This window comes from Corythoichthys intestinalis, chromosome 9 (genome assembly GCF_030265065.1).
Source record: "Corythoichthys intestinalis isolate RoL2023-P3 chromosome 9, ASM3026506v1, whole genome shotgun sequence".
Lineage (NCBI taxonomy): Eukaryota > Metazoa > Chordata > Actinopteri > Syngnathiformes > Syngnathidae > Corythoichthys > Corythoichthys intestinalis.
Window position 1 is genome coordinate 48,013,988 of NC_080403.1, and position 20,947 is coordinate 48,034,934.

General features: G+C 37.6%; 1 protein-coding gene across 2 annotated transcripts in view; it reads left to right on the forward strand.

Annotated features, from left to right (window-relative positions):
• Window positions 1-579: 579 nt before the first annotated feature.
• Window positions 580-20,947, forward strand: part of LOC130921718 (histone deacetylase 7-like) — a 114,728-nt gene continuing 94,360 nt past the window's right edge. Inside the window, exons 1-2 of one of the 2 annotated variants that reach the window (XM_057845943.1) lie at window positions 580-783; window positions 19,161-19,219. The gene's annotated coding sequence lies outside the window, so the exon portion shown is untranslated. The remainder of the gene's footprint in view (window positions 784-19,160; window positions 19,220-20,947) is intronic. The other variant, XM_057845941.1, reaches the window with a different exon arrangement.

The window sequence follows — 20,947 nt, forward strand, 5'->3', positions numbered from 1 at the left end:
AGGGATAAGAAAGCAGTCTAAAATTTCAACGTAAACTTGTGCCTTTGACATGCAGCCCCATATCAACAAGGACTGAGGGAATTTTGATGTTTTTTTCAGGCAGTCATCTTTGTAAATCTCACTGGAACAGCACCAAACCAAAGTTCCAGCATCATCACCTTGTCCAATTCAGATTCTTGACTCTTAACATGATTTTTTCAAGCTTTTTATCTGAGTTTGTTCTACAAGATAAAATGTCTGAGTGAGTGCTCGTGATTCCATAGTTTGTGGTAGGGGTTGTATATGTCCTCCCTATCATTTGGACGCATATGACTGCAAATACTCTTGAACCAGGTAAAGCACGAGCTGCTATAATTCCCTCTTCTATGCTTTGTGAGCACTAAATGAACACTTCCTGCTATTGTCTGTCTGAGACAAGCGCAATCTGTTGGTCTCTACAACGCACACACATGCGTGCACACACGCAAACAGAAACACAAGCTCTATGTGGCTTCTGGTGCAGGGGCGGCACTAACAAGTTACAGGAGGTTGGTACGTCACGGCAACTGTGTCGCCTGTGAAAAAAGTACGCTGAAGGGAGTGATTAGCCGAGAGAGGGTGAACGAAGAGAGAGGAGCTGCTTGCACTCATATGAAGGGAAGCGAGAGACATTTCAGAGCCAGTTGTGTCAAGCGAGTGAGTCAGTGCACTTCAGCACCACTCCCAAGTCAAAGCGGGATCCGTCTTGTCACACAAGCTCCCAGACTGCCGCTGCTCTGATTGACTTGAGGAACCTCAAAACCGGTAGGAACTAAGACACCGTTCAAATCTGATCGTAATAGTGAATCGGTGCATTTGCTAATGTCAATCATGTATACACTGTAATCAAATGAATGGAGTTTCTGCTTGTTTTGCTGATGTTAAATGAGTTTTTACTTGGGGAAAAAAGCACCTAAAAAATTCAGTTTTGTGTCTATTTAAGATCTCAAAAGAAAATATTTTTTTGTATTAGTTGTATTTGTTTGGTTTTGGAAGTGTTGTCCCTCAGGATGAGGAAGGAGAGAAAATTGGAAACAGACCCACCCACCCTGTAGAGCGTCCACTCAGATCTGTGCTAAAAATGAGAAACAGAACATTAGTGATGCAGAGTTGCAGGAGACAGGCATATAGATAAAAACACAAAGGCTGTATGTATAGTAAAAGACCGGAAAGAGGCCGGGAGTACGGAAGCAGTTGTCTTAAAACCAGATACTACATCTTTCAAGCAAAGGACATTAAAACAGTATTGAGTTATCCTGCATATTGTTTTTCCAGATGAATATATATCTTTGAAGGAAGCCTGACCCCGGCTTAATAAATCACATTTCCACCATTTCATTTGCTAAAAATAACTGATCATAGTTCTGTGGTATGACACATCACCATGGACCAGTGGAACTCTACCAAATGACTTAAACAGTATAATAACAGCTATAAAAAAATCAACTATGTTAACAACATAATTTTTTAACCCTTTTATGTGCGCAGTGTGCAAATCCAGATGCGCTGCAATGCCACAACGGCTCAACAGAGATAAGGCACACCTGACTCTAAGCCGCCACCCACCAAATTTGACATGAAAACAGAATTTGTTCATAGATAAGCCGCACTGGACTATTAGCCTCAGCTGTCCTCACTGTATTATGGGATATTTACACCAAAAGATTATTAGATTATTTGTCAGCGGCATCATGAGATGTCATAAGACTAAATGAATCACCATGAAGCTTCGAACCAATTGGCTGCAAAGCTTCATTGCTTCAAGAAACGTCATTTGGCCATCAATGCTCCCTTGGAGGAGAAGACCTCCACTGCCACCTGCTGTAAACACTGCTGTTGTCCAACATGCTTCCTAGCAAATAAGTCCAAATTCAAGTTCTAAGCTAATTATTTCTTCAGTTACTGTTCCAGTTGTTTCAATTATTGCTAGCTATGGTATTTGGTAACACTTTATTTGACGGTGGTGCCATAAGACTGTCATAAAACCATCTTAAAATTATGATATGACAGTGACAGGAGCATTAATGACTGCTTATGACAGATGTTACTTTGTGTCATCCCGCAAATTATCTTATTTTTGAATGGATGTAAAAGTTCCGAGCTGGACATAAATGGAGTTAGTGACATAATTTTCCAGATGACACTTGATGACATCTGTCGTAAGCATTCATTAATTCCCATGACTGTGTCATGTCATAATTATGACGGTCTAATGGCAGTTAATTATGACGCCGCTGTCAAATAAAATGTTATCTAGTAATCCCAAAAAAATCAACAAATAAGCCGCACTGGACTATAAAACGCAGGATTCAAAATGAGGGGGGGAAAAAGTAGCGACTTATAGTCCGAAAATTACAATACTTCATATTTTTGGATTAAGAAAATATTTTTAATGAGATAGAATCGTCTAGCTCCAGTGAGTTCGGAATGTTCCGTTGTTGTATTTTCAGAGGAGGCCTTCATGGATGAAGTGCATCTTCCCATCACTTATACAGGTAGTCCCCGGGTTACGATGGACCCAATTTACACGATTTTGACTTTTCGACGCCTGAGACTCCTCGTTTATTTATTCATTTTATTTGATTATTATTATTTTTTTTATGTTGACTTTTGTTTTGTGATGCATGCTTTTATTTTGGCGCAGGAAGTTTAGAGCAGGTTGTACTTTCGCACACGAGAGCGTTTACACACACACCCCACACATGGCAGTGACGCACACATGAGGAAGCAGCCGAGTGAGGAGGTGACAGTCTTGCGGACGCTAACTGATACATGCTAATCGTTTGTTATTGCTGTGTCAGCAGCTACTTGTAAACACAAATTTGAATTGCTGTTATTGAAGACCGATTTGATTTAATTTTATTTTAGTTTCATTCTGCAAGTGTTAGCTGTCTAGCTAGGACTTAGCTCCAACATCTTGGCGAGGACAGTACAATGACGTACAATACATGTTTTTGGATTTTTTTTTTTTTTAATTTAGCGGGTGTTCTGAGGTATTTAAATCGTTATTCCGAATTACGCGGATTACATCTGGGTGACATCGCCAGCGCAGGAACGGAAATTGTTCGTAAATCAGGGACTACCTGTATCTTGTTGTTCTTGTTTAAATGTTAAGAATCAAATCAACAGCATCACTGATCATTTCATTTTAGTGGAGTTTCGTATTTTGCCTCAATTTCACGCAAGGGATGGCATTTCAGTCAAAAAAAAAAGGTTGACAACATACTCCAATTTTGCTATGATGTTATATTGCCACTATAGTACTGTACTACTTTTATATAGAAATGATTAGGGGAAAGAAAAAGAACAGGATGTGTCTTAGCCAAAGTTCAAAACTAAGGCCTTTTTCAGACTAGCAGCCAAAATCTGATTTTTCAGGTTGAAACTGTATAGCTTTTTCTGAACAGTCACAAAGCACAGAAATCTGATTTTTGCGAAACAGATTGAAACCAGATATGGACAAGATACAGTACTTCTCAGTCTGAACAGCTCAAATAGGAGTGAGTGTTTGCGACGTCACTATCCTGGATGACACCTTCTCTGCCACAGCAACCTGTCAGGTGCAGTGTTGTTAATAACGGCGTTACAATATAACGGCGTTACTAACGGCGTTATTTTTTTCAGTAGTGGGTAATCTAATTAATTACTTTTCTCATCGTGGCAACGCCGTTACCGTTACTGAGGACGGAAAGGCATGCGTTACTATGCGTTACTATACTGGTTGAAAAGTCTGAGGGAGACGGACTCACCGAGACGACAGAGCAGAGCAGGAGTGGGGAGAGGCAAGAAAGTTGTGACGCCGAGCAGACGCGATGCTAGGTAGCTCCAATAATACATGTTGTAGCCGATAGCCTACAAACTACACCCGCATGTTATGGTAGATATGGTAGACATGGTAGATATCACATGTACTGTATATAGATATAACTAGATGCAAAATGACAGACATTGCACTAAATGCGTTAGTAGACAGCCGCCATCTTGAAGCAGTATACTTTTTAGGACGGCTCTGTTGTAGAGAACCTTCCTAGCGAACCTAAGTAACTTTTTATATAAAATACTTCTAAATCGGCAAAATCTTGACTTGAATCTATCTTTAAATGATGAAACAGTTTTAAAACTTTCATATGTCGAAAGTAGAGAGAAGGGAACTAATGCAATAATGGGAGCAATTCTAACAACTTTTAACAGTTGATCCAGGGTAAAGAGTAAATTAGGGTAAAGAATTGGGCTCGGGCCAATTGTACCAAAAACCTTCACAAAAAACTTCACATAGTGTGGCCAGTGTTTTTTTGAGGGGAAAAAAAAAAAGTAATTATCACCAATTACTTTGCCAAGTAACTAATTACTCTTACATTCAGGTAATTGAGTTACTAACGCAATTACTTTTTGGGAGAAGTAATTTGTAACTATAATTAATTACTTTTTTTCAGTAAGATTAACAACACTGGTCAGGTGTGTCAATAAAGTGTCCCAGACACTTGCTAAAAATAGTCAGCCCCAAAAATCAGATTTGAGGAGAAATCCGAATGAAATGACATACGCCTGCAGTCTGAACACTGCTTAATTCAGGTGAATGGTCTGTTTGTCTGGTTTCAAATGCCAGGTGGAAGCAGTTTAAATCAGGTAGGACTGGAGTTTAAAGTATTTTGTGAAGATTACCTAAGGAAAGTATACTTAAAGTCGATACAAATGTCTTAAACAAGTAACATTTAACTATCTTCTTTGATAAGTTTTCTGATTTCAAAGACTAGAATTATATTGGTACAATGTACTCTTTAAAGAAAATATTGCAAAAATGTGCAATGTAGGTGAAAATGTTCTTTTGTAGTATCTTTCAGCGTCTTTCTATAACGCCACATCACACACCTTTAAAAAGGGCTTCGATGGTGTAATTCTAATATTAATGTGAAACAGCTGATGTTAGGAAGATGTTCTGTGGCGAGCCAACTTGTTACTAAGTTCCAATTTATAACCACTGTTGAGGTTAGCATGTATACGTTTCTCACCACCAATTTGATTCTACAGGGAACGTCATGGGAAATCAAGTGTTTCGGTGATTTTAGCATAATTTCCTCAAGGCAGTGTTGTTTTCGGCAGCTTTTCATTTTCGTCTTAGTCTTTTGGACAAAAATACTTTTTAGTGTTAGTTACATTTTAGTCTAGGGATGCCACCTGCCCCTTGAAAAAAGGAACGATCGGAAATTGGGAATTAAATGTTGCGTTCCGTATTGGACTAATACAGAATGTATTGGAATAGATACATTTCTATGCATTTTAGGAGTTTTGGGAATGTCCTTTTCTTTCTCTGCCTGTACAGCTTTGGGCGTGAGGGGGGCGTTCCGTATTTCTTATTTCTGAAAGGTGGCAACCCTGTTTTAGTCATTTCAAAATGTGTTGGTCTTCATCTAGTTTTAGTCAAGGAGAACTCAAATTTCCTTGTTTTAGTCAACAATTACTTAGAATTAGGGCTGTCAAAATGATCGCGTTAACAGGCGGTAATTAATTTTTTTAATTAATCACGTTAAAATATTTGACGCAATTAACGCACATGTCCCGCTCAGACAATATTCTGCCTTTTGGTAAGTTTTACAGCAAGGCTTTTTGTGCTGTCTAACAGCAAACTCTTGTGGTCGCTTTGCGACATGGTTTATTGTTTTCTTTCCAGTTCAATATGGCTGCACGACGTCTCGGGCTGACGCCTACGTTGTAATGTTGTGCTTATATGATCCTTGGACAAGATTTGTCCGTAAGTATGGTTGTTGTAAGGAATGTACATATTATGTTAGTAAGCGAAATGTTATATTTTTTGTATGAGACGCTTTTTGTTTAAGTTTAGTGAACCTGTATAGCGTGCTAAGCTAACGTTGTTGCTAATGCTTGTGTACTTTTTTTTGTAGTTTTACGACGGTCTAAAGAGGACAATGGTTTGAGGCCATTTTATTAATAAATCAGATGAAAAAGGAAGAAGTCTGATTATTAAGGCGTCGTTCACTAGCTGTCTAGCTTTGGAAAAAGTAGATGCTTCGGACTGAGGATAGCATAGGCAAGGCAAGGCAAATTTATTTATATAGCACAATTCAACACAAGGCAATTCAAAGTGCTTTACGTCACATGAAGATCATAAAAATCACATTTAAATTAACACAACGTAGAAACGAAGACAAAAGATCGCATTTAATCACAGAATATAAATAAATAAATAAAATAAAAATAAAACAAAAACTACTACTACTAATAATAATTGAAATCAGCAATGGAGATAAAAACAAGAGGAATAGAACGCAGGTAGATTGAAATATATAGACAGTTATAGATATGCAGTGCTAAACAAAAGCGTTTTTAGCCCTGATTTAAAAGAGTTAACAGTTTGAGCATACTTCAGACGTTCGGGTAACTTGTTCCAGAGGTGAGCATAGACAGATTTAAATGACAGTAGAGTGAAATGCCCACTACAGTCCTTATGTACCGTATGTTGTTGAATGTATATATCCATCTTGTGTCTTATCTTTCCATTCCAACAATTTATTTTACAGAATATATATATAATTTACAGAAAAATATGGCATATTTTATAGATGGTTTGAATTGCGATTAATTACGATTAATTAATTTTTAAGCTGTAATTAACTCGATTAAAAATTTTAATCGTTTGACAGCCCTACTTAAAATGTTTTCGTCTATAAACTTCAAAAGTTTTAGTCCATGAATAAATCAATCAATCAAAGGTTTCCAACATTTTCGAATGAACATTGACAGACGAGCACACAATTGCAGAGTCTACAAAGACATCGCCATCTTCGTGATGATAATACACACTTAGCAGGAAAACAGCAACTTATTTTCAATTGATTAAACTCACCTGGACGCCACACACTATATGTAAAAAGTTTTCGAAGCGTTTAAGATGACACTTACCACACTAAATGCTAATGCTAACGCTACAAGTTACGCATTGTCTGATGAGCACTCAACACAGACCTTTAAAGGCTAAAGCAACTTAGCATATCTAGCAAAGATAAGAAAGCAAAACTTGACACACGTGTTTCGCAAAAGGGGCTTGGAGTGGGCACAAGCTTACTCACTGGCTCGTGAGTAAGAGCGTGTGTGTAGGGTGGGGGGAAGGCAGAGCACGTCACATGAGTGACACAACCAAACACTGCTAGGTTGCTTGCTAACTACACATACGGTAAGATAATGCCACACAACTTATGACTAAACTATGGCGAATTTACATCTTTTTTGTCTAGTTAGACGACAACTGGCATTCATCTCGTTATGTTTTAGTTTCCCAAGACACGTTTTTAGCTCGTCATCGTCACGAAAAATTGTTCGTTGACAAAAACAACACTGCCTCAAGGAATGACGCACTGATGACTGAGTGTTCCCCACAGTTGTGGTTGGGTTGTACCTTTTTACTTTTGAAAAAAATTAGTATTTTTTTTCTAGCTGTAACAAAACACGGTTACATTGTTCGGAATGCACCCAAATTAGTGATGTGTCGTTCGCGAACGAACCAGCTCTGAGAACCGGCTCTTTGAAGAGAACGACGGGAGCCGGCTCCTATTTTTTTTTTCTCCTGTTTTTTCCCCCCCCCTTCGGTTAAAGCCGCACGTGATTGGTCAAGATCCGTGGTAGAAGAGGGAGGGGAAGGTTGCACACACACACACTGAAGTGAGGAGAAGGGAGAGGGGTTAGATATGTACTAATCTATATATAAAATAAATATTTAATATACTTAGCTAATATATGGTTATGATATGGTTTTTCTCAATGCCAATCTTCGCTAAAGACTAGCTAAAACTTTTACCTGGATGCTGCTTTTTTCTTTTTGTTTTACAAATTTTAATTTATAATTTGTTGTGTGGTAATCAAAGCTTTCTTATGTTGTTTACTGTAAATAGTTAAAAGCTTATAAATATACTAGGGCCGTCAAACGATTAAAATTTTTAATCGAGTTAATCACAGCTTAAAAATGAATTAATCGTAATTAATCGCAATTCAAACCATCTATAAAATATGCAATACTTTTCTGTAAATTATTGTTGGAATGGGAAGAAGACACAAAGAAGACGGTTATATATTCAACATACTGTTAATGAGTACGGTATTTGTTTATTATAACAATAAATCTACCAGATGGCATTAACATTATTGACATTCTTTCTGTTAAAGGGATCCACGGATAGAAAGACTTGTAATTCTTAAAAGATAAATTTGAGTACAAGTTATAGTAATTTTATATTAAAACCACTCTTAATGTTTTCGTTTTAATAAAATTTGTAAAATTGTCAATCAAAAAATAAACTAGAAGCTCGCCATTGTTGATGTCAATAATTACACAATGCTCATGGTGCATAAAATCAGTCGCACCCAAGCGCCAGCAGAGGTAGACAAAAACACAAGTAACAAGTGTACATGACACTGCTGTCATTTTAATCTGTTTCAGCAGGGCATGTGCGTTAATTGCGTCAAATATTATAACGTGATTAATTTAAAAAATTAATTACCACCCGTTAACGCGATAATTTTGACAGCCCTAAAATATACACAATCAGAGATTGGAACTTTTTGTTGACCTTGTTTTGAGATGGGTCTTTGTTTTTTGTACTTTATAATTTCTTTTTTGTAGCACTCCATGTTGAATATGTTCGGACGAATATAAATAAAGCCATATACATAATAAATATTTGATATACTGTATATTTTTTACATTAGTAATTCGTTTTACACATAAAGTCACATTATTTTTGGTAGTAAATTAATTTAAGCAACCAAAAAAAAAACCCGGCTCTTTTTAGTGAGCCGAGCCAAAAGAAAGAGCCGGAATTCCCATCACTAACCCAAATAACTTAACACGATTACATATACTGTATTCCGTTCCTCTTTAAACTTCTTTATTACGTAAATGCCAATGGAACAAGTAAGAGGGCCAGACACTTTGCTCTTGTGGGCGTTGCTCATTGGGGATGGCTGGGATGTATTCAGGGACAAAATTTCTAAAGTTACATTTGTTAAAATGCCCTATTGGTTGTCTTTAAAGCTCTTCTTTAATGAAATTGAAGTGCCAGTCTTTCCTCCTTGTGATCCATCATCCCAACACTGTTTATAGTAGCAAATCAAACTTCAATCACAAATAATGTGCTAATAAGGATGGTTTAAATTATTCGCAGAAATTCCCTTTTCGTGATTCCGCTTGGTCTGCTGTATATGACACAAAATATTCCCAATGTATGTTTAGGTAGCAAAATATGCTACTTATTCAAGTACCACCCCCTGCTGGAAAAAAGCTTCTTTTCAGGAATCTGATCTCATTTGAGTGAGACTGCCAAGGAAGGTCTAATTGCACTGGGATTGACTGTCAGAAGGATTTTGTCATGGTGGAAGTCGTTGAACTAAATATTTGTGGATCTTTTTTTTTCTGTCCAGTGAAGGAAACTTGGACATATCATAAATGTCATAGATATATTTGTACCCTTTCCACATTCATCTCTGTTTACACAATCATCCTATCCTCAAAGGGGATAATAGCACAGTACAGTAATATATATACAGTATATACATATATTCTTGGAGATGATTTTCTCCATTATATTTGCCCTGTGAAGCTTGGACTGCTTCTCATATTTAATCGTGATTCACCAAATTCGGTTTGACTTATCAATCAACTAGCTTGCCATCAAATATTAGTTCATTTTGACACTTGAGTGTTTCCGTTGCTGCATTGCATACCTTTTTAAAGAGGTGCATGAAGTTGTAATGTCAGAGGTTCAAGCAAACAGCATTGTAATGGACTTTCCATCGTCATAGTCAGTTTGCAGAGTTTACACCAAATGCTATCTACCCCTGAAGTGGCTTGACTTTGTTTTGCCATTGGGAATGGAGAGCCTTTTTGAGGCTACCCTACCACTGTGCAGCGATTGCTACCTTCTTGCCTCAGCATTACCATGCAGTCCCTCGCTCGGCTTGGTTTCCTGAACACGTGGTCTACCCTTCAAGAAGTGTTTTCACCGCCACAGTATGAAAGAAAACTATTAATCTATAAGTCTTGTTATGGTGTCATTTGCATGTACGACTTTCTTATATATTATCATCCACTCAAAGTTTAAATAGGCACCAATTAAATAGTCTTTAGTTGAAGAGTATGACTGTTATTAATGAAGCTATATTTATTATCATCTTCTTAACCACTCCGTTTTCTTCCGTCAAACTTTCTGGCAATCTGCCCTTCAAGCGCTGCTCCCTCCATCAACGTATTGCCTGACTGCATTCCTCCCATTCCTACTAGCTTCCTGTGACTCAAAGAGGAGTAGCCCTACCTACAGTGCAGGCCACAAAACTCCACCTTAAAGTCCTACCCATGTATTTCATGACTAGACAGTGTTACCTCTACATACGAATTTAATTTGTTTCAGGATCAGGTTTGTAAGTCGAAATGGTGGTATGTCGAGCGGGATTTTCCCATAAGAATACGTTATAATTCCATTCATTCGTTCCACAGCCAAAAAAAAACCTACGCTAAATTCTTAATACTGCTTGAACAGTTACAAATAGTAACTAAGCCTGCAAGCAGGACTGAACGGGCCCTCATAGTTTGGCGCAACTCGGACGAAAACAGCGAAAAGCCGGGGAATACAGTGTTTTTTTTTCCCCGCATTATTCCCTCGTTTTTTTATTCCCCCGCTTTTCAGGGTGTTCGCGTTTTTCACGAAAATCGCGAAAAACGAGGGAGTACAGCGGGAAAAAAATGTATTTCCTCGCTTTCCCGCCAAAACCGCGAAAAACGAATGAATTCAGCGAAAAAACATTCACTATATTCCCCCACTTTTCCGCAAAAAACGAAGGAATACAGGGGGAAAAAATTCCCCTGTATTACCCCGTATTTCCACAAAAACCGTGAAACCGTGAAAACTGCAAAAAATGAGGGAATAAATTGGTCAGTGAATTTTTTTTTCGCTGTATTCCGTCATTTTTCGCAGTTTTAGCGGAAAAGCGGGGGAATATAATGAAGATTTTTTATGCTGTATTCCCTCGTCTTTTGCAGGACAGCGGGGAATACAGTGGCATTTTTTTTGCTGTTTTTCCTCGTTATTCGCGGAAAAGCGGGGGAATACATTTAAATTTTCGCTGTATTCCCTCGTTTTTCGCGGAAATGCGGGGGAATACAGTGAAATTGTTTTCGCTGTATTCCCTCGTTTTTCGCAGGAAAGCGGGGAAATACAGTGAAATATTTTTTTCCCGCGGGAAAGCGGGGGAATACAGAGATTTTTTTCCCCCGCTGTTTTTCCTCGTTTTTCGCGGAAAAGTGGAAAAATACAATTACATTTTTTTCACTGTATTCCTTCATTTTTTTGTGGGTTTCACGTTTTTTGCGGAAAAGCAGGGGAATATAATGAAATTTTTTTCGCGGTATTCCTGTTTTTTTGTGGTTTTCGCGCTTTTCGCGGGAAAGCGGGGGAATACAATGAAAAAATTTTTTCGCGGCAAAGCGGGGGGAAAACGCGTATTTTTTTCTCGCTGTATTCCCTCGTTTTTCGCGCTTTTCGTGGAAATGCAGGGGAATACAGTGAATTTTTTTTTGCTGTATTCCCTCGTTTTTCGCAGTTTTCACTGGAAAGCGGGGGAATACAGTGAATTTTTTTCGTGGAAAGCGGGGGAATACAGTGAAATTTTTTTTTTTGCCGGAAAAGCAGGGGAATATAATGAAATCCTTTTCGCTGTATTCCTGTTTTTTTGTGGTTTTCACGTTTTTTTGTGGAAATGCGGGGGAATACAGTGAAATTTTTTTTCACTGTATTCCCCCGCATTTCTGCGAAAAACGTGGGAATACTAGTATAGTGAAGATTTTTTTTTCGCTGTATTCCCTTGTTTTTCATGGTTTTCGTAATAAAGCGGGAATACAGTGGAAAAAAATGTTTCTCTGTATTCCCTCATTTATCGTGTTTTTGGGCCAATTCAACCAAGTGTGCCAAATTTTGTGGCTCTATAAGCTGCCTAAGTCCATGAAAAAAATCGTCTTTCTTTTTAATGGCGAACAGAGAGTCGTCATGGCAACAGACAGAGGCATGTGGATATGGGTCTTAAAATGTAGTATTACAAAAGGTCCTGTAACTACAATGACCAAATTGAAAAGTGGATATTTTTTTTTTGTATTTCTTCTTTAAATTAAACATGTCTTATATGTATCTCTTTCCAATGCTAAATCTAAACCACGACTTTGCGGTTTTTTTACTTATCGCAGCGGGTTCTGGTCCCAAATTAACCGTGAAAAACAAGGGTTTGCTGTAGTTGTGTTTTGCATGCTGTTCCTGAACGCATCGTGTGACTGACAACAAGGTTACAGAGGTGCAGGTAGTGTTTTTATTTTGTTTTAATTTTGTTGTTGGCGTCAACTACGGTGGGCAGGAGACGTGTTGTGTTGCAAAAGTTGTCAAATAAATGATTAAGAAACCTGATGAAGCTGGCGATGTCATGGCTTGAGTAAAGTTGTGTTCAGTTTGTGCCCTAGTGTTTCTTGTCTATGTGACTACCCATTGATTTCACCTCTTGAGGCCTGCTCCTTGTGTCTGGACCAATCCGCTGCCTTTTGTATCAACCAATTGTGTCTAATTGTCTCATTACCCCATGTCTGTTTTTAAGTTCCCAATGTGCTGTGTTCTTGTTCGGTCATTGTCTTTCCGTATGTTGATATCACTGTCGACGCCCTCATGTTGATTTGTCTCAAAGTAAGTTTGGTTCCCAGACTTTTGTTTATCATTAAAACCATTTTGAGTTCATCTCCACCTTGCCTCGCCTCCCCGTTTCCCTGCTTTTGGGTCCACCCTCGCTTGCCGATGTTACAATAATAATAACTGTGACCTTATGTTATAAAGTATGGCGAACTGAAGTAGGAGGAGGACCGTCGAGATCATAGACATATTCCGGCCTTATTGTCGAGCCAGTTCACTGATGCAAACCATACTCATATTTTTCCATCTTAATTTCAATGACAATCGTCATCTTAGTTATTTTTTGACCACTTGCACAAACCTTCTTGGGACCCATGCTAATTTCTCTCACAAGAAAATCCCCCATGCGTCCGTCATGCGGGAAAACAAGGAAATTGCGACGCTGTCATAAAACGGCAAACTTCTCACATGTTGTCATACGTCGAGTCAAATTTAACGTCGGATGTTGAAAGGATCGGATGCCAATGCGATCGTATGGCGAGGCACCACTGTACTCTCTTCTTCGCTTTCAGATTTTTCTTGGAAATTTTTGTTGGAGACTCAGCCCATTTTAAGTGTGTAGCTTCTGTCGCCCCCTAGACTGGAATTCTGCATTACAACAACAACAGGCCGATCATGATATGATTTCGGCTTTTATTACACAATTCAATATTGCATAAAAAAATACTACTGCTATATCAAGAACTTGTTTTTTTTTAGCTTCTTTAGCATTTAGCCTAAGGAATCACCAAAACAATTCCCTTCAGGTCATATTAGGTTAACTGTAATTAAATTTAGCTTTCACATGAAGCAACAAGCTACCAAACCTACCGGATGGAAAAACGTAATACTCAGTGTCAAACGTTTATCGTTCAATTTGGAAGAACTGCCATGAAATTCAATTTACTTGAACATATCTCTGCAATTATCTGGGCCAAAGTTGACCTCATGACTGGAAGGACGGGTTGTTAAGATGACAGTGTTTTCTAACATCATCGAGCCACCATTTTCTCCTTAGACAATTGAACTGCACAATGCTAAACCTTGTGATCTGCAGGGTCAGTCTGGGTCCAACAAAATGGTTTTAAAAAATGGCTCAATTCACTTTCAGTTATAGTCATGTGAATGTTTGTTATAGTAAGGCAGCTCTTTGGTCTGTTTTAAACAGACCAGAGTTCTTTTTCTCAAACAACCGAACTCTGGTCCACTCAAAAATCGTGGGTCTCGGTCATAGGCGGAGTTTGCAGAGGGGCACAACATGTTGATGACCTCAAAACGCAGTGTCAGCCATAAAATTAACTTACAAGAATATTTACAATAATAAGTTGACAATGAGCATTTTTTTGTTTCCCCATCATTCTTGAGGGGAATTCTAAATCAGGCTGCATGGGGGGTTGCAGCAAAATGACTCTGCCTGGCATTAATTGGCTGCCACTCATGGCTATAGAAGTGGGAGGGGTCTGCTTGAAGTGGGAGGGGTTCATTTGCTGCCACCCTCCCAGTTCAAATGGATTGGACGTAAACATAAAGCAGAAGGATGAAGATAGCTTGTTTTTATGTTTATTAATTGTTTTGTAGAATGATTTCCTGACCAATGTATCGATAATCGCTGTATTGCTATATTGTGATATCATCTTTATCGTGACCTTCATATCGGAAATCGTATCGTATCCTGAGGTACCAAGAGGTTCCCACTAGAGATGTCCGATCGGGATCGATCGGGTCCGATCAAGTCATTTTCAAAGGATCGGAATCGGCAAAAAAATATCGGACATGCCTTTTTTTAATATATATACTGTATATTTTTTAAATAAATCGTTTTATAATTGTATTTAACGTTCCAGACATAACATGTTACACTCATCCAGAGTCTTTAATTTAGGCTTAGGGTAGGGTTATCAAATTTATCCCGTTAACGGCGGTAATTAATTTTTTTTTAAATTTATCACGTTAAAATATTTAACGCAATAATGCACAGCCCACTCACGCGTTGTCGCGTTCAATTTGTAATGATGCTGTTTTACCTATATATAGAGCTAAAAGGCAGCATAATATAAGTAGGGTGAATTTTGGCAGTCTTTGAAGCCTTCTTTTAATTGGCTAGAGCCTTACAATCCCTCTCCCTATGATTAGAAACATCGTGGGGAGCAATGTGGGGAAGAAAGGTAAAAATTGATCTTTTTCTTAACACCCTATGTTATTTCCCAACGCAGAGAAGATATATCAATTGGTACCACTACGCACAGTCATGGGTGCACTTCCCATCATGCATTTGGGCAGAACAGATGGCTACAGTATCATTTACTGAAAGCGCAACAAATACACTAGATGGCAATATTTAGTCACAATATACAAAGTCACATTTATCCTTTAAGAATTACAAGTCTTTCTATCCGTGGATCCCTCTCACAGAAAGAATGTTAATAATGTAAATGCCATCTTGAGGATTTATTGTCATAATAAACAAATACAGTACTTATGTACTGTATGTTGAATGTATATGTTCGTCCGAGTTTTATTCTTTTTCTTAATGCATTGCCAAAATGTATATGATCGGGAAAAATTATCGGGAATGATTGGAATTGAATCGAGAGCACAAAAAAAAAGCAGTCGGATCGGGAAATATCGGGATCGGCAGATACTCAAACTAAAACGATCGGGATCGGATCGGGAGCAAAAAAACATGATCGGAACAACCCTAGCTCCCACCCCTAATTTTAATAGAGCTCCACAACACACTTCAGCAATGCTACTTGGGATAATAGGGCACCATTGCCTTTCAGATAATAGCAGAGTAAAAGTTTCTTAAAAATAAACAAATAAATCCACAAATTGCAGAATTAGCAAATGCCGAACTGCAACTAAGTAGGTTTTACATCATGCTACACCCACCTTTAACAGCCGAAAAACTGTTTGGGCTCTGTACTGTAAAGTAGGTGACATCATACGAAGGACGGTAGGAAACTCGCTACAAATATGACAAAGGGTTTACTCTTACTCACTCTCTTATGCTACAATAACCAAATGCCAAACTTTAAGAAAAGAAAATCATTATACAATGGCTTGACAATTTGCCAAGTACACCAAATAGGTGTGCACAAATAGGCGTGCACTTGATTACTCTAAAAAGGTCCTTTTATTCCATTGGCAACCTTACTTGATGACACAACCGAACACAAACAACAAGTGGGCAAAACTACAAACCTGTTAAGTCAGTTACGCAGTGAACAATGACTTGTAACACCAAACATCTTTTTGATTTGCTCAATTAACTCATTAAATATAACCAGTGCTCAATGAGAATTTGGAGATACTGCACATCGAGTCCGAGATACTGTATCTTTAATCTAACTTTAATTTTATCGATCACATAGCCCCTGCAATCAATGCAATGGAAACACATAATATGGATTATTTATATCAAAGCAGTACTAATAACTAAAGATGTCCCGATCGATCGGGTCCGATCACGTCATTTTCAAAGTATCGGAATCGGCAAAAAAATATCGGACATGCCTTTTTTAAATATATATATATATATTTTTTAATTAAATTGTTTTCTAATTGTATTTAACGTTACAGACAATATGTCTTACACTCATCCAGAGTATTTAGTTTTGGCTTAAAGTAGGGCTATCAAATTTATCGCGTTAATGGCGTTAATTATTTTTTTAAAAAATGAATCACGTTAAAATATTTAACGCCATTAACGCATGCGCTGCACGACCCACTCTTGCATTGTCGCATTCAACCTATAAGGGCGCCATTTTACCTATATTTAGAGCTAAAAGGCAGCGTAAAATGAGTAGAGTGCATTTTGGCAGCCTTTGGAGCCTTTTTTTAATTAGCTAAAGCCTTAAAATCCCTCTCTCAACAATTAGAAATAACATGGGAAGCAATGTGGAGAAGTAATGTAGAAGTTGATCTTTTTCTTAACACCCTATGTTATTTCCCAACACAGAGAAGATATATCAATTGGTGCCACTATGCACAGTCATGGTTGCAATTCCCATCATGCATTTGGGCAGAACAGTTAAATGGCTACATTATCATTTACTGAAAGCTCAACAAATACACTAGATGGCAATATTTAGTCACAATATACAAAGTCACATTTATCCTTTAAGAATTAAAAGTCTTTCTATCCGTGGATCCCTCTCACAGAAAGAATGTTAATAATGTAAATGCCATCTTGAGGATTTATTGTCATAATAAACAAATATAGTACTTATGTACTGTATGTTGAATGTATATATTCGTCCGAGTTTTATTCATTTTTTTCTTAATGCATTGCCAAAATGTATATGATCGGTAAAAATTATCGGGAATGATTGGAATTGAATCAGGAGCAAAAAAAAAAAGGAATCGGATCGGGAAATATCGGGACCGGCAGATACTCAAACTAAAACGATCGGGATCGGATCGGGAGCAAAAAAACATGATCGGAACAATCCTACTAAAACACTTGTAAAAATGTTTTCTCCAATTCAGCATTTTTTTTTTTTAGCAGGGCTTTATGTGGGTACACCTGTTTCCTCTCCACATCCCAAAAAACATGCATGGTAGTCTGATTGAACACACCAAATTCTCCATAGGTCTGAGCGTGAGCAGTCATTTGTTCATGTGTGTCCTATGATTGACTAGTAACCAGTTCAAAATGTACAGTGGTATGAAAAGGTATCTGAAACTTTCCCACATTCCAGCATAAAATCACCATCAAATGTAATCTGATCTTTGTCAAAATCACACAGATGAAAAAACAATATCTGCATATACTAAAACCACCCAAACAATTATAGGTTTTCATATTTTAATGGGGATAGAATGCAAACAATGACAGAAAGGGGAAAAATAAGTGAACCATCACATTTAATATTTTGTAGCCCCCCCCCCCCCCCCCCCCCCCATTGGCAGCAATAACTTCAACCAGACGCTTCCTGTAGCTGCAGATCAGTCTGGGACATGGATCAGGATGAATGTTGGCCCATTCTTCTCTACAAAACTGCTGTAGTTCAGTCATATTCTTGTGATGTCTAGCATGAATCACTGTCTTTAGGTCATGCCACAGCATCTCAATGGAGTACAATTCTGGACTTTGACTTGGCCACTCCAGAACGTGTATTTTTTTCTTCTGAAACCATTCTGAAGTTGATTTACTTCTGTGTTTTGGATCATTGTCTTGTTGCAGCATCCATCCTCTTTTTAGCTTCAACTGAAAGAAGGGCTCAGGTTTTCCTGCAAAACATCCTGATAAACTTTTGAATTCATTCTTCCATTAATGATTGCAAGTAGTCCAGCCCCTGAGTCAGCAAAACAGCCCCAAATCATAAAGCTCCCTTCACCATGCTTCACGTTGGGGATGAGATGTTGATGTTGGTGAGCTGTTCCATTTTTCCTCCACACATGATGTTATTCCCAAACAATTCAACTTTGGTTTCATCAGTCCACAAAATATTTTGCCAAAACTTCTGTGGAGAGTCCAAGTGCCTTTTTGTGAACATTAAACAAGCATCAATAAGACTTCTGTGGTTTTGTATCCTCTCCCAGCTTTATATAAATCAACAATCCTTGACCGCAGGTCTTCAGACAGGTCTTTTGACTGAGCCATGATGCACATCAGACAATGCTTCTCATCAAGACGATTCTTACCAGGTGTGTGATTTATAGTGGACAGGGCAGCTTTAAGCCACTCATCAGTTATTGGGCACACACCTGACTTAAATTGTTTGGTAAAAATTGGTTTCCATTGCTCTTTAATTCTCCTTAGGCAGGGGGTTCACTTACTCATTTTCCCCTTCTGTCATTGTTTGCATTCTATCCTCAGTAAAATATGAAAACCTATAAATGTTTGGGTGGTTTTAGTGAAAGCAGACACTGTTCTTTCATCTGTGTGATTTTGACAAAGATCAGATCCAATTTGATGGTGATTTTATGCAGAAATGTGAGAAATTCGGAAAGGTTCAGATACTTTTTCATATCACAGTACTCTGACTCGTGCCCAAAGTTAACTCAGATAGGCTAGGAATGAACGAAAGCCCTAATAGTAATAATAATCAAAAGTTAATACACTAACTAATGTAATGTGAACAACAAGAAAAATCATAAACCATAATAACGACGATTTTGGCACTGCTTTGTTGATAGAACTGAGCAAAAAACAGTGCTGTGTTTCTAACCCACTGAAATATAAGCAGCTCAATAACATGTCAGTTGCATAATTTACGTTTGCATTCCAGCTCTGCATACACAAGTGTATGTAACCACTGTTTAAACCAATTTCACTCTTTAAACGCTGTCTTCGTACATTAATTACAAAGCATAGTAAAGCAATTATTCTGACGCTTACGCAACTTCATACCTCAGATATAATACCATCTATTTTGCTGCTTGCTATTGTTCGAATGCACAATGGCTTACCACATCCTGTCACTTCAGATCAGCCATCCTTCTGGTGTATTGCAACAACAGTGACGTTCTGTCTGGTGACACTCAAGGTAAAGACAGTAAATCTGTTGAAAATATTACGAACAATTTGTTGTCTTACCTTTTGACTGACAATAACTACTAATAAACACATATCAGGAACACTTATTGATTTTCAAACTTAATTTCAATGGTGTATGTCTTTACCATTATTGCTCCAAATACATATAGTAAATGACAATAACCCTTGTAAGTTAACCATACAGGTTTCTTAATCTTTATTTTTATCTTAATCTGTTTTAAATTTTAAAATATATTTATTATCTTTTACCATTACTGTAAACTGGCGAATAAGAATTTGTGTTAAGAAATACACATTATGAACCATGAGGCACTGAAGCAACAAAGGCAGAAAAGTACTTTGTACTTTTAAGAAAACACACAATCAACAATAGCTGCAAAGAGTGATTGAAGCAAAAAAAGAAGGCTTGAGGGAATTAATATTAATTTAAAAAAGCACAAGTGTGCCACAGCACACTACAGGCTGAAAGCTGTGACAAAGAGCACGCCTGTAGCAACGATAAAACCACAATTAATTGATACAAATACCTGATACAAAAATAATCAAAAATTAAAGCAACACTAAGAAACGTTTCAACCTTTATCAAATACTTTCATAACATTTGTGATGATATGTCGACTGACAACTAGTTGAATGACACCTGTTTTATATCTTGAGTTGGTCTGCATCGCTTTCACCGGCACTAATTAACTTTGAGGAGGGTGGCAGGAAACGTTAAATGCTAAATTAGCTTGTTTTGACTGACACTGTTCTGACTCTGAAATGTCCCAAAAACTTTTAATTTTGACCAAAAAGTCACGGTTCACCCAAAAACAAGGGATTTTCACCGCAAAAAAAAATCTTAGTATGTAGTCCCACATTTATCATTTTCACGCATCAAAAAAATGCACAAAATCAAGGCAAACTAAATCGGATTGTTTTTACCAGAAGTCGACCGATATATCGGCAAGCCGATATATGGACTTTTTTTGAAGATTGGCCATCAGCCAGTTTAGAGCTGATAAAATAGAATAACTTATGTTCACTGTTTGGGTAACAATCTTTCTTATAAAGGTCGACAGATATATCGGGCCGATATTTTTTAAGCTCAGCCGATATAATAGGATAACTTATGTTCACTGTTATGAAATACATACAGTATATTTATACAATGAGTGTTTCATTTGCCTTTCATAATCAATCTGCTTAAATGGCCTCAAACATCGGCTTATAAAATTGGCTTTAGATATCGGCACTGGGCTGAATTTTTTTTTTTTTTTTTTTTTTTTTTTTAATTGTATCGGTATTGACCTCTAGTTTTTGCCAGAAAATATAGCGATACAACCAAATTTCTATAGTCCCTTTAAAGCAACACTAGGTAACTTTTGACCTTTATAAAATATTTTCATAACATTTGTGATGATATGTCGACAGACAATTAATTTAATGACACCTCTTTAATATCTAGAGGTGGTCTAAATTCACAGGCAATAATTAACTTTGAGGAGGGTGGCAGGAACCTGGCCACACAAAAAAACTACAAATGTGCTGGCTGCTTTACGCCATACGTTACTTCCCCTCTTTCATAATAAAGACAGAAGTCGATGCGAATGCTTTCACGTGAATTCTGCAAGGATGGCAGAGCAACAAAGAGACAAAAAGTTTTGACCGAGGAGGAAAAAAAAGGCTACCAGGGATAAAAGGATACCCAAGAATAAACATTGGCCCGACTTTCATT